This window comes from Trichomycterus rosablanca, chromosome 2 (genome assembly GCF_030014385.1).
Source record: "Trichomycterus rosablanca isolate fTriRos1 chromosome 2, fTriRos1.hap1, whole genome shotgun sequence".
Taxonomy (NCBI): Eukaryota; Metazoa; Chordata; class Actinopteri; order Siluriformes; family Trichomycteridae; genus Trichomycterus; species Trichomycterus rosablanca.
In genome coordinates, this window is record NC_085989.1 from 29616314 (window position 1) to 29629406 (window position 13093).

Below are 13093 nucleotides of genomic sequence, written 5' to 3' on the forward strand. Positions count from 1 at the left end.
CATCTATATCTATATCTATCCATCCATCCATCCATCCATCCATCCATCCATCCATCCATCCATCCATCCATCCATCCATCCATCCATCCATCTATCTATCTATCTATCTATCTATCCTTATCTATCTATCCTTATCTATCTATCCTTATCTATCCATCCATCCATCCATCCATCCATCTATATCTATCTATCCATCTATATCTATCCATCTATCCATCTATCTATCTATCTATCTACCTAGATTGTCCTGTATTGTTTACAATATCTTCACCTATCTGATTAGATCACTAACGTCCTTTAACCTTTAATTAGCTTTGTGGGCAGTTATCATCACACTGACTGAACACACCAACAAACAAGCAATTCATCTGTGATTGAATTAAAGAAAGCTGATACACAAATATCCTACACAACCACTGAATAAGACTAAAGGTTTATTTTATTTATTAGGATTTTAATGTTATGTTTTACACACTTTGGTTACATTCATGACAGGCAGGTAGTTACTCATTACACAAGATTCATCAGTTCAAGTTTAATGTCAAACAGTCATGAACAGTGTTGTATCTCCAATTCACCTCACTTGCATGTCTTTAGACTGTGGGAGGAAACCGGAGCTCCCGGAAGAAACCCACACAGACACGGGGAGAACATGCAAACTCCACACAGAAAGGACCCGGACCGCCCCACCTGTGGATCGAGCCCAGGGCCTTCTTGCTGTGAGGCGACAGTGCTACCCACTTAGCCGCCGTGCTGCCCTAAAGAAAGCTGATACACAAATATTCTACACAAGCATTGCATAAGACTGAATGTATTGTGAATACAGTATACTCATTTTACTTTACTCATTTGGAGCCACTGTTGGGCCCCTGAACAAGGCCCTTAACCCTCTTGGCTCCAGGGGTACCATAAAATAACTGACCCCGCTGGGATACGCGAAAAAAGAATTTCGTTGTACACCTGTATATGTATATATGACTAATAAAAATGCATTTCTATTCTATTCTATTCTATTGCTATATAAATAAATGTATTATTATTGTAGTGTACATTTTTTTATATTGACTAAACTACTTCAGATTTGAAAGTACTTTCCCACACAATTACCTATAAAAGTAGTTTAGGAGGCTAAATACTTGGTTTATGTTTAAACCATACAATACATTTCCGTTTTTCAGCTTGAAAAAGCTGGACCATGCCTGAGTACAAGTGCCAACAGCAATTTACAACTAACCTCCCAAAAAAAAAAAAAAAAAAAACAAGAGCAACATCAGCAACTTGTCACTTGCTTGTGTCATTGATGGCATTTGCACATCAGTAAATCTGACAGCAAGCAAGCATGCATGCATACTTCAGAGATAATGGTAAAAGCACACTTGGATGAACATTTACCAGGTGTTTAATCTGGAAATGCACCCAGGACCCAACATACGCCTTAAAGCTTTCTACTCAAAATTCAGATCACACACTGACATCCCATCAGGGTCACATAGTCGAAATGAGAACTGCAAATGAAGAAGGGAAAGCAGGAGGGATCTGGATTTAACCTGAAACGCAGCCTGGTCCAATTTGACCTCAACGACATTAAAACTGTGCCATACTCCTGCTGCAAGCCGATCTGCGGCCTGGAAAATCTACCCAAAGTTTACAATGTCTGTAACCACAACATGGGCAGACTTAGGCATACACTCATTTATCAGCACCACTGACGGCTACATGCAGAAGCAGGACTCTCAGCCAGTATCTTTTTTTTTTCTTCAGGAAGGCCTGGACAGATTGAAGACTGGATGGTTTCGAGGAAAGAATCGGCACACAGCAACATGGCTTCCAGCTGTGGAAAAACTAACACCCACTGAGCTTTCTGAACGATTTATGGAGCAGGCCTTCATTTTGTTTTACAGGTCAACCTCATCTGGATACTTGATGCGGAGTTTACACAGACTCTGTAAATTACACCCACAGATTCAACTCCCAGCTTTTCTGTATTCACACAGTGAGAGAGAAATATACGACAGATAAAATATACGACTGAAAGCAGATTATCATGATCATTGTTATTTTATAGAAGAAGTTGTACTACTGGTAGTAGTCTGAATATTAGTAGAAGACTAGCAGAGATTGTGCTTTATAATTAATGTCCTACCGAATTCCCGACCGTGAAAAAAATCATGTCACGGACCGTGAAATGAGACGTTTCCCGTGTAATATGCAATTTGCTGTGAAATTCAAAATTTAAGATTTGTGTTTAGCGATTTAACGTTTGTTTGTTTGAGTTTAACGCCGTATCAGCACATTGAGGCTATTTATTTGGTGGTACATAGGTTGTATCTTAAGTCTATGTCATTTAAAAACTAATTATAACAAATGTTTTAGATTTAAATGTGTCAAAAAGTTCAGTATTTTTCCTGGTGATGTAGTCTTAAGCAGGTTTTGTATATTGTTTCCGGTAAAGAATTGATTTAACCTTCATTTGCGTAGCATTCAAGTGTCTCACGTTTAATCTGCAGTATGAGGCGGTCAGAGCAGTCCTACGGCAATTCAGTCAGCAATCGGTTAGTCAAAATGTCCAAGATGTCGAAGTGTAATGCAGCTAAAAACATTACTCCAGTAACTGAGTTTGGAAAACTCCCAACCTGTGATTTTAGAAGGGCCCTAGTTATAATTCACCACACATTTCTTAGACTACAGCCATTCTGTTGTAACACCTGCAGATTGTGCCGTGCAATGCCACTGTAATGTTGAAGTAAGCAAGGTAATTAGGGTAATTTATAATCTGTGTTGACAAAGACATCATCTACACTATGTTGCCAAAAGTATTCACTCACCCATCCAAATAATTGAAATCAGGTGTTCCAATCACTTCCATGGCCACAGGTGTATAAAACCAAGCACCTAGGCATACCTAGGCTTCTACAAACATTTGTGAAAGAATGGGTCGCTCTCAGGAGCTCAGTGAATTCCAGCGTGGTACCGTGATAGGATGCCACCTGTGCAACAAGTCTAGTCGTGTAATTTCCTCGCTACTAAATATTCCAAAGTCAACTGTCAGTGGTATTATAACAAAGTGGAAGTAATTGGGAACGACAACAACTGCCTTAGTAAAATGACAGAGCGGGTCAGTGGATGCTGAGACGCATAGTGTGCAGAGGTCACCAACTTTCTGCAGAGTAAGTCGCTAAAGACCTCCAAACTTCATGTGGCCTTCAGATTAGCTCAAGAACAGTGTGTAGAGAGCTTCATGGAATGGGTTTCCATGGCCGAGCAGCTGCATCCAAGCCTTACATCACCAAGCGTCGGTCACAATGGTGTAAAGCACGCCGCAAATGGACTCAAGAGCAGTGGAGATGTGTTCTCTGGAGTGATGAATCACGCTTCTCCGTCTGGCAATCCGATGAACGAGTCTGGGTTTGGCGGTTGCCAGGAGAACGGTACTTGTCTGACTGCATTGTGCCAAGTGTAAAGTTTGGGGGGGATTATGGTGTGGGGTTGTTTTTCAGAAGTTGGGCTCGGCCCCTTAGTTCCAGTGAAAGGAACTCTTAATGCTTCAGCATACCAAGAGATTTTGGACAATTTCATGCTCCCCACTTTGTGGAAACAGTTTGGGGATGGCCCCTTCCTGTTCCAACATGACTGCGCACCAGTGCACAAAGCAAGGTCCATAAAGACATGGATGAGTGAGTTTGGTGTGGAAGAACTTGACTGGTCTGCAACCTGATAGAACACCTTTGGGATGAATTAGAGCGGAGACTGCGAGCCAGGCCTTCTCATCCAACATCAGTGTCCGACCTCACAAATATGCTTCTGGAAGAATGTTCCAAAATTCCCATAAACACACTCCTAAACCTTGTGGAAAGCCTTCCCAGTTATAGCTGCAAAGGGTGGGTCGACATCATATGAAACCCTATGGATTAAGAATGGGACGTCACTCAAGTTCATATGCGTGTGAAGGCAGACGAGCAAATACTTTTGGCAATATAGTGTATAACGCAGCACATATTGCACCAAAATGTCTGCATTACCATCTCACTGATAACAAACTCTACACTTATCTTCCGTCTTTATAATCAATCTTTAGGGTTGAGTTTTCAGACCACAATAAGGTTTCCACTCTGCATTAGCACATTTTAAGTGAGCTTGAGCCCAATTACATCAGCAACATTTATGGATGTTTTTGACATATGACTTACACTGTGTATAAAACAAAAAAAAATCCTAAAAGAGCCTTTCTTTCTGACCTGTCTATTCTTCTTGTGTGTGTCCGTGCATGAATAATGCTCTCATATCTGCCTTTGGAGTAAAACTAAATTTAAAGAAATAAAAAATAAATTAAAAACAATTAAATTTGTAATAAAATATGATTTGAATAGTTAAGGTAAACACAGACCTTCAGCTTTAGTTATGACACCTTTAGTCTCACATAAAAACGCTTATAAAACGTAGAGATATAAAACAAAGAGCAAGTGCAAGAGCATTTAAACCAAGACAAATGATTAAATGTGGTGTGCTTTGTAGAGTGTTCCTCTTTTTAGCTGAAAAGACCTGAATACATAGAATAAAACTATAAAACGTTGAAAATGAAAGGCAAAGTTTCCCCACTTGTAATAATACAAGGGTTCTTCAAAAAGATTCCACACTTTTTAAACTCTATTTATTAAAAATTTCAAAAACAAATGACATCACTTTTCTACAGTCACCTTCCAAATTTTTCCAGCGTTCTACCAGCTTTTTAATGCCATCAGCAAAAGATGTTTTTGGTTGAGCGTGGAGCCACTGATGCACCGCTGCTTTCACATCATCATCACATGAAAATCTTCTTTCCCTTAAAGCTTCCTTGTGCTTCCAAAAAGGTGGAAATCAAATGCCGCTAAATCCGGACTATAAGCTCTCTCTCAGTCTCTCAGACACGACCAGTTACTACTCCTCCCGCCCTCACTGTTTCCAACTAAAATATAAAAGTGCTGAAACTTTTTGAAGATCCCTCGTATCTTGGTTTATGTTTGCTACTTGGAAGTCAGGGTAAGTAAAGCCGGCATATAGCCTGGTCAAATGTACGATCAGTGTCCAATGAATTTTTTAAATTAATTTGATCCATTGCACTATCAGGAGTTAATATGCTACGAGTGACACGAGACAGAGGGCACTGGAGAACACCGACCCATCTGTGCAGCCAACCATCGCAAAGTGATGATGACAGTGATGTGATGTGAATGGCACTTCCATATGCCTAGAAGGGGTGTAATATTTACTTATATGCATGTGATTACAGATCAAAACATTATTATGGTGATAGTCAATATTGGATCAGTATGGGGTGTAAAAAGCTCAGCTTGTATCACTATTGTGGGAAAAAGAAGGGTTTAGGGATTACCTTTTCAAACCACTCGGATTATAATAAAATTAAAAAATAAATGTCAGGATATACATAGATCACTCTGTACAAGGTGTTCCTAAAGTCTGGACACAGGCAAAATGCATATTATTCAACAATATTTAATTTCATTAGAATATGAATCAATAACATCTTCAATGTGTTTGCCGTTATTTGTGATGCAATGTGTGTGTGTGTGTGTGTGTGTGTGTGTGTGTGTGTGTATTTTAGTAAACATATAGTTAGTTATAGTTAGTCATATTTCTTATTTCCAGACTTTAGGGACACCCAGTATAATTTAATATGTTTTTTAATTTGATATTTTTGTTTGGGTTGTTTATTTTTTCTCCCTTGGGTAAGTACTTTATGGTATTGTGTCTCAGAAACGTGTTTAACTGAAAATCCAGGGGAAAAAAGTGATGTCCTACAGCGATACATCCTGAGCATGAACGACTGTAATAAATCAAATGAAACTGAACTGCACACAGTAGTGACATTTAGAAGTAATTCTTTACATTAAAAAATCTGCAGCAGCACATAAAAAGATCACATAAATCCCTCCACCATTACATAATATACAGGAGATCCACTAGTGGGACAAAAGTATGTGGACACCACTTCTAATTATTTCGATGCTTTAGCCACACTGATTGTTAACAGAAGCATGAAATCAGTTACATAAAATAAATTATATGCTTCACACTTTTACTGTGGAAGCACTTCTGTAAGTCATACTGGTTAAGAGCTAAATGTAGAAAATGTAAATGTAATGAAAACAGTTTGGTATGATATGATTGGTGTGAAGAAACTCTAGTGACCTGTACAAGGTCCTGACCTCAACACCAACGAGCACCTTTGGGAGCAAATAAATTGGATTATTGATTGCAAGCCAGACCTTCTCATCCAACATCAGTGCCTGACCTAACAATTGTGCTTTTCTTGAATGGGCACAGACACAGTCTAAAATAATCATGAGACTATTCTTTCCAGAATAGTGGAGACTGGAAAAGCTTGCAAATTGGCCCAACTCCATTAAACTGACCATAGTTTTGGACAAGGATGGATAACAAGCTCATGGTTAGGTGTAGTATGACCAAGGCAGTAAACATTGACCTAACAAGAAACTGAAAAATGTGGATCAAAATCAGGACAAAAAGTCAATAATTATGTGAACTACAATCACACAGGGTTTTTAAGTTCAAGATTAATATTCAACATCTGAGGACCTTTTTCATTCAGATTTTTTTCAGTTCTCAATTTTGAAGTCTCATGAGGTTTTTAAGCTTGCATTGGCTCTGATCCTAGGATTAGGTGGCAGGAAGAAGAGTTTGGCAGGAGCAAGCAGCAAGGGAAATTAAAATGCCAACTGCACATTTATGCCAAACACACAAAAGTCCCTCTGCCATGCTGGTTGACACATCAATATGAGGGCTGATTAAGCACTGATGTTATGAAATCTACATTTTAGTGGAACTGGGTGGTGAAGATCTTGGGAATTACTAGAATAATTTTACCTAATGCAGAAACAGTATGAATACTGACTAGTGTGCCTGGAGGGTGTAAAACCTGTATTAAACCCATTTATTCTCATTTTAAGGTATCAACTGTAAGGTTTTCCTGAATCTAAAGAAAAAAGCAAATTGCTGCAATCAGCGGTAAAAAGTGCTGCACAAGCATACTAGTGCAGGTTCTTTCTCAACAAAGCTAACTCTTTACAAAGCAACCTTAATCTATTTTTGTTGCAGCTCAAGGGCAGAGTAGAAGAACAGCTGTTTCAGGCATCCCCACATAAAGATCCTGATTATTATAAGCCCAACAGGTATAAACTGCTTTACATTGTATTACACAACATAACATATTGGGATAAAATAATCCGCTCCAGGTGGAAGGATGTGTATTTAATAGGGCTGTCAAACGATTAAAAATTTTAATCGCGATTAATCTCAGAATTTCATATAGTTAATCGCGATTAATCGCATAAAAAAAAAAAAATCTGTGTAAATGTTATAGAAAACAAGGATTTTTATGTGAAATGTTACAATTAAAATGGTGAACACATTTTATGCTAAATGTACTTATGTTAAAAACTGCTGGGACAAGAGAAAACTGTAAGGGAGATTTATTCACTCACATACTAGGCAGTAAATGTCAGATTGTAGTTTAGAATTTCTCCATCAGCAAACATTGTAGATCAGCGGTGCTTTAGGTGGGATAAGGCGTAGTTATTGTAACAGACTTTTCTGTGGTTGTATTGTGACAATGGTTTGATGGCCGTTTCTACACGAAGTGAGTGTGTTTTGACCCTTTGGGGCTTCCATAGTTCATGGACTAACGTGCTTGACTCAGCTTTCCGGTATTTGGTACCTTAACAGAATAAGTTAATAAAAGTGTTCTGCTCCCGACAACTTGTGAATATAGCGTGTATTTATTTCTTTATAAGTGCATCACTACAACGCTCGGTTACATTATGCTAACCAACCGCAAATGAAAAACGGTGGCAAGTCCGACATTAAAACGTTTGTTTTAACATAATGTTAACATAATGTAACCGAGCGTTGTAGTTCTACCAGTCAAGTCTCAACATTAACTAGAATTTGCGTTAACGGCACTATTATTTTTAATCGCGTTAAATTGAAATCGCGTTAATGCGTTATTATCGCGTTAACTTCGACAGCCCTAGTATTTAATCATGGTTTTTTCCTTACAGAGTTGCCAGCTCCAATTTTCTGACCAATTAGAAGCTGGCTATCTATTTGTTTTCCATCCTTTGGTCATTTCTTTTGAGATTTTGGTCCATGTTTATTTTACATGATTGTATCAAATAGTTTGCCAGTAGCACATTAACAAGAGTCTACCCTTCAACACCATCCCTAAGATGTGCTATTTATTTATTAGGATTTTAATGTCATGTTTTACACACATTCATGACAGAAACGGTAGTTACTCTTTACACAAGGATCAGAAGTTTAATGTCAAACACAGTCATAGTCAATTTTGTATCACCAATTCACCTCACTTGCATGTCTTTGGAATGTGGGAGGAAACAAGAGCTCCCAGAGGAAACCCATGAAGACACGGAAAGAACATGCAAACTCCACATAGAACGGACCCGGACCATCACCTGAGGATCAAACCCAGGACCTTCTTACTGGAATTTATATCTGGTGTCTGAAGAAGCCAATGTAATGCACTGAACTCACAGTCATGTTAACAATAGCAGTTATATGTGATTGGGCTTTGTGGCATTTAACTGAGATTAGATGAATTCCATAAAGTGGGTGCTCAGGTGGCACCGCAATAACCCACTACCACTGAGACCTAGGGTTCAAATCACAGGTGGCACAGAGGTGCTATCAGTCGGTCGAATGTCTACACAGACATGGCTGACGATGTCTGAGGGGGATGGGATGGCAAAACAGCCTAGCCAATGGGAGGTGCACTTGTCTGTGCGTTCTTAGTGCCGATCCCAACTGTACCTAACTGTAAGCTTACCGTATATCAGAATATGATATACGCTAACTGTATATCAGAATATGTTTTTTACCTCACTTATCATTTACTCACTCTACCATGTACTGGCCAACACTACCTTTGTATCTAGTCTAGTCTCATTTAATTACTTTTTAGATTAGAAATGTATCTTGGATTTATTGTACTGTTGATTTTAGCTGCACTGTGTGTATTGTACTGTCTTGCACTTTTGTTCTATGTTGCACCCTGGTCCTGGAGGAACGCTGTTTCGTTTCAGTATGTACTCGTATATACCTGAAATGACAATAAAGCCTCTCTCTCTCTCTCTCTCTCTCTCTCTCTCTCTCTTACCTGGCATAAAACTGTGACAAATAATGTATGTAAACAAGAGTGAATCACTTTGGCAATGCCAAAAAATTATAAATAAATGAAATATTAAAAATGTACACATTTGATGTATTGCTGTTAAAGATCTTGCAGTGCACAGACAACAATTATTTTAACAGCTAGATTCTGGCTGAGTTTTATGAGCTTAAATTTTGTATTGTAAGGAGGAGATTTGGAGGGGAGGTGTATGGAAATGTACCAGATGCATTCTGGGCTGTGCCAAAAAGTTTGAATAACAATGCTGTAGGCCATCTGTTAATCTATGGTAATAACTCGTATCCAGAGTAAATAGACCTTGTAATCATTATGCACTGCACATTATTAAAAAACAAGTGAATACATTCTATAGTATTACAATGAATTGATGCTTGTATTATTCATGCTGAATGTATAACTTGATGTTTATACCCATGATCAGGGAAGTTGTAGCCTAGTGGTTACGGTACTGGACTAGTAATCGAAAGGTTGCTGGTTCAAGCCCCACCACTGCCAGGTTGCCACTGCTTGGCCCTTAAGCAAGGCCTTGCTTAGACAATATACTGTCACAGTCGCTTTGGATAAAAGTGTCTGCTAAATGCCGAAAATGTAAATGATTTGAACTACCAAGTCATTAGCGTTGTTTTGAGTTCTGCATCTGCTTTAACTGACGAACAGATTTGTTTTTGACAATCAGCTTGGTAGAAGAAATGAGCCTAAAATGCTAAACCTGCATTGGTAGCGTTAATGCATTTTATCCTACACAGCTTTATCCTACTCTGTAGGAAATGTTTGACAGGGTCTATTTTTCATTCTTGTATAATTTATACTGTTGTCTTTACATCTTGTGTTCAGTTACACAATGTATCTTCAGTTTTGAGGATTTTAGAGGTGCTTCTGTCTTGATTGTAGTTGGAAAGTTCTCAGAAATGTTCCTTTTTATTAGCTGCAACATGCATATCACTGATCTATGAGAATCCACATCTACATTGATGTCGGATTAATCTGCATTGATGGAAAACCAAGGTTTAAATAATTTCATTCATTCAGATTTGCTTACACTTCAAATACAGTAAATACATTAATATAGTTTAAGTGATCATGTACACTACATATAACAAAAATCAAGTCTTAATTGTTTTGCTAAACTTTTTTTTTTAATCAATATAACCAAATTAACTGCAAAATTAAAATACTTGAGTTTTTTTCTTAACAGTAATCTGTTTTATTTATTTATTTATTAGGATTTTAATGTCATGTTTTACACACTTTTGGTTACATTCATGACAGGACAGGTAACTATTGGTTACACAAGATTAATCAGTTTTATATGAAACACAGTCATGACCAATGTTGTATCTCCAATTCACCTCACTTGCATGTCTTTGGACTGTGGGAGGAAACCGGAGCTCCCAGAGGAAACCCACATAGACACAGGGAGAACATGCAAACTCCACACAGAAAGGACCTGGACCACTCCAGCTGGGAATAAAAACCAGGACCTTCTTGCTGTGAGGCGACAGTACCGAGCCACCGTGCCACCCAAAAGTAATCTGTTGTGTGTGTTGTGCTGGTATGAGTGGATAAGACACAGCAGCGCTGATGGAGTTTTTGAACACCTCACTGTCACTGCTGGACTGAGAATAGTCTACCAACCAAAAATATCCACCCAACAGTGCCCTGTGGGCAGTGTCCTGTGACCACTGATGAAGGTCTAGAAGATGATTAACTCAAACAGCAGCAATAGATGAGCGATCGTCTCTGACTTTACATCTACAAGGTGGACCAACCAGGTAGGAGTGTCTAATAGAGTGGACAGAAGTGAACTATAACGAATGATTTGGTGTGGCAGTCTAACCTTCAGCTACACCCTATGCCATGCTCCACAAAGGAACACGGCACTAATCAACACATTAGTATAATCTACATCAACCAACGTTTCACAGCGTGATCCTGCAAGGAATATTTTTCTTAAAAATGCCCTGATCTTCAGCTCTAATTTACTTCCTTTGACCTCTGACTGAAATTTATAGCTGCCATTCGGTCAAACTCCACGTCCACAAACATGTCCAGGGTCCCTACAGTAATAGATCAAGGGGTTATGGCCTTTAGTGTGCCACGACTGCACTCTCCTCTAATGAGCCGGTGCATTGCGCTTCTTCCGAGCGCCAGGACTCATTCACACCAAATCTTAATAATGCTGTTCACATTTTCTCACTTATTAGCAGACATCCGCACTGTTATTGAACTCATCTTAATAAAATGCTCTCTAGCCTGGTGTGGCAGAGCTGCTTCTGGCAAACGCTGTGGAGGATTTACAAAGGAATTCAGAAAGTACTTTTTGTACACTTTGTGTTGTGGATTTGTAGATTTTCACCCATCAATCTACATTTTTTTGCTTATATTGTCAAAACAAAAAAACTTTAGTTTAACCCTTTGATGCACAAGCTAAGCAAACCCCTTCTAATGACCCATATTCATCCATTCAAGAATATTATCATATGCACATTTGTCAGTTATTCATGTATTTGCTGTCTTAGCTAATAAAAGCTATCTATACTAGAATATGAAAACAGCTAGCAAGCAAATAGTATTGGACATATTCAAGATTCAAGAGCCTAATCTTTGGTTGTCTTTCAAAAGATCAGTAAATATGTTTTTGACTACAAACACTTACAAATGTCAGTAGTTTCTGTCAAATTCTTGACCCATGTTCATTTTTCACCCATGTTGTGCATTAGAAGGGTAGTGATACAAAAATGATTTTTATTAAAAAAGCAAAAAATATAAAACTGAAATAAGGATTTGTGATGATCAAAAACAAGTTAATTGAAAAATTCATGGAAGCTTGAATGACGAAATTAATTCATTGCAAAAATATAGAAAATAAAAACTCAGTTGGGTCACTTTTTTGGGACACAGGTTGTGCATCAAAGGGTTAAAAAAAAGAATTACTAATTAAAACCTGAAGTCTCTCAACCAGATTTCAGTATTTAGATTCTTTGCTGTGCCACTCCAAATAATAATCAGTATCTTGTTTGCTTCAATTACACTTATTATAATGTACAGAATGAAATTGAAGTCAGTTTGTTGCGAATTGTACGGACTGAATTTTTATTATATTTATTAGGATTTTAACATCATGTTTTACACACTTCGGTTACATTTATGACAGAAACGGTAGTTACTGTTTACACAAGATTCATCAAGTTTTAATATCAAACTCAGTCATGGACAATTTAATGTCTCCAATTCACCTCACTTGCATGTCTTTGGACTGTGGGAGGAAACCGGAGCTCCCGGAGGAAACTCACGCACACACTGGGAGAACATGCAAACCACACAGAAAGGACCCGGACCGCTCCATCTAGGAATCGAATCCAGGATCGTTTTGCTGTAAGGTGATCAATAGTCCCTGTATTTAATAGTTTGGAAAGGCACACACTTGTGTCTGGACTGACCTAAATTTACACTGCAGTCAGGCCAAGCCAAACAAGCCACAAGTCCAATAAACTGTCTGTGACAAGGTTTAAATCAAGGTTTTAAAGATGGGACTGGGAGCATCATGCTGTACATGTGCTTTTCGGTGACAGGTAGACTGGTAGAAATTAAAAGACGGACAGGTACAGCCTGATACAGGAACATCCTTAGAGAAAACCTCATCCAGGGTGCATACAAACTCAGACTGAGTCAACAAAGCATTGAGGTTTTTTATTCCATGAATAAAAGTGGAATCTGAAGGCTGAATCAGGATTCATTTAATCTTTGCTATGCATTCATCTTCTGATTTCTACTCAACCAGGAGACAGGAATTTAATTTGATTAAATGGATTAGATTTTTGCTCTGAAACCACACAATTGCCAATCAGCCTTTTCTTCCCTTTAGCCCAA

At 38.3% G+C, this 13093-nt stretch overlaps 1 protein-coding gene across 2 annotated transcripts in view; it reads right to left on the reverse strand.

The window, feature by feature from the left end:
- Positions 1-13093, reverse strand: part of vps50 (VPS50 EARP/GARPII complex subunit) — a 258290-nt gene that overhangs the window by 143756 nt on the left and 101441 nt on the right. The gene's annotated exons all lie outside the window — the stretch shown is intronic.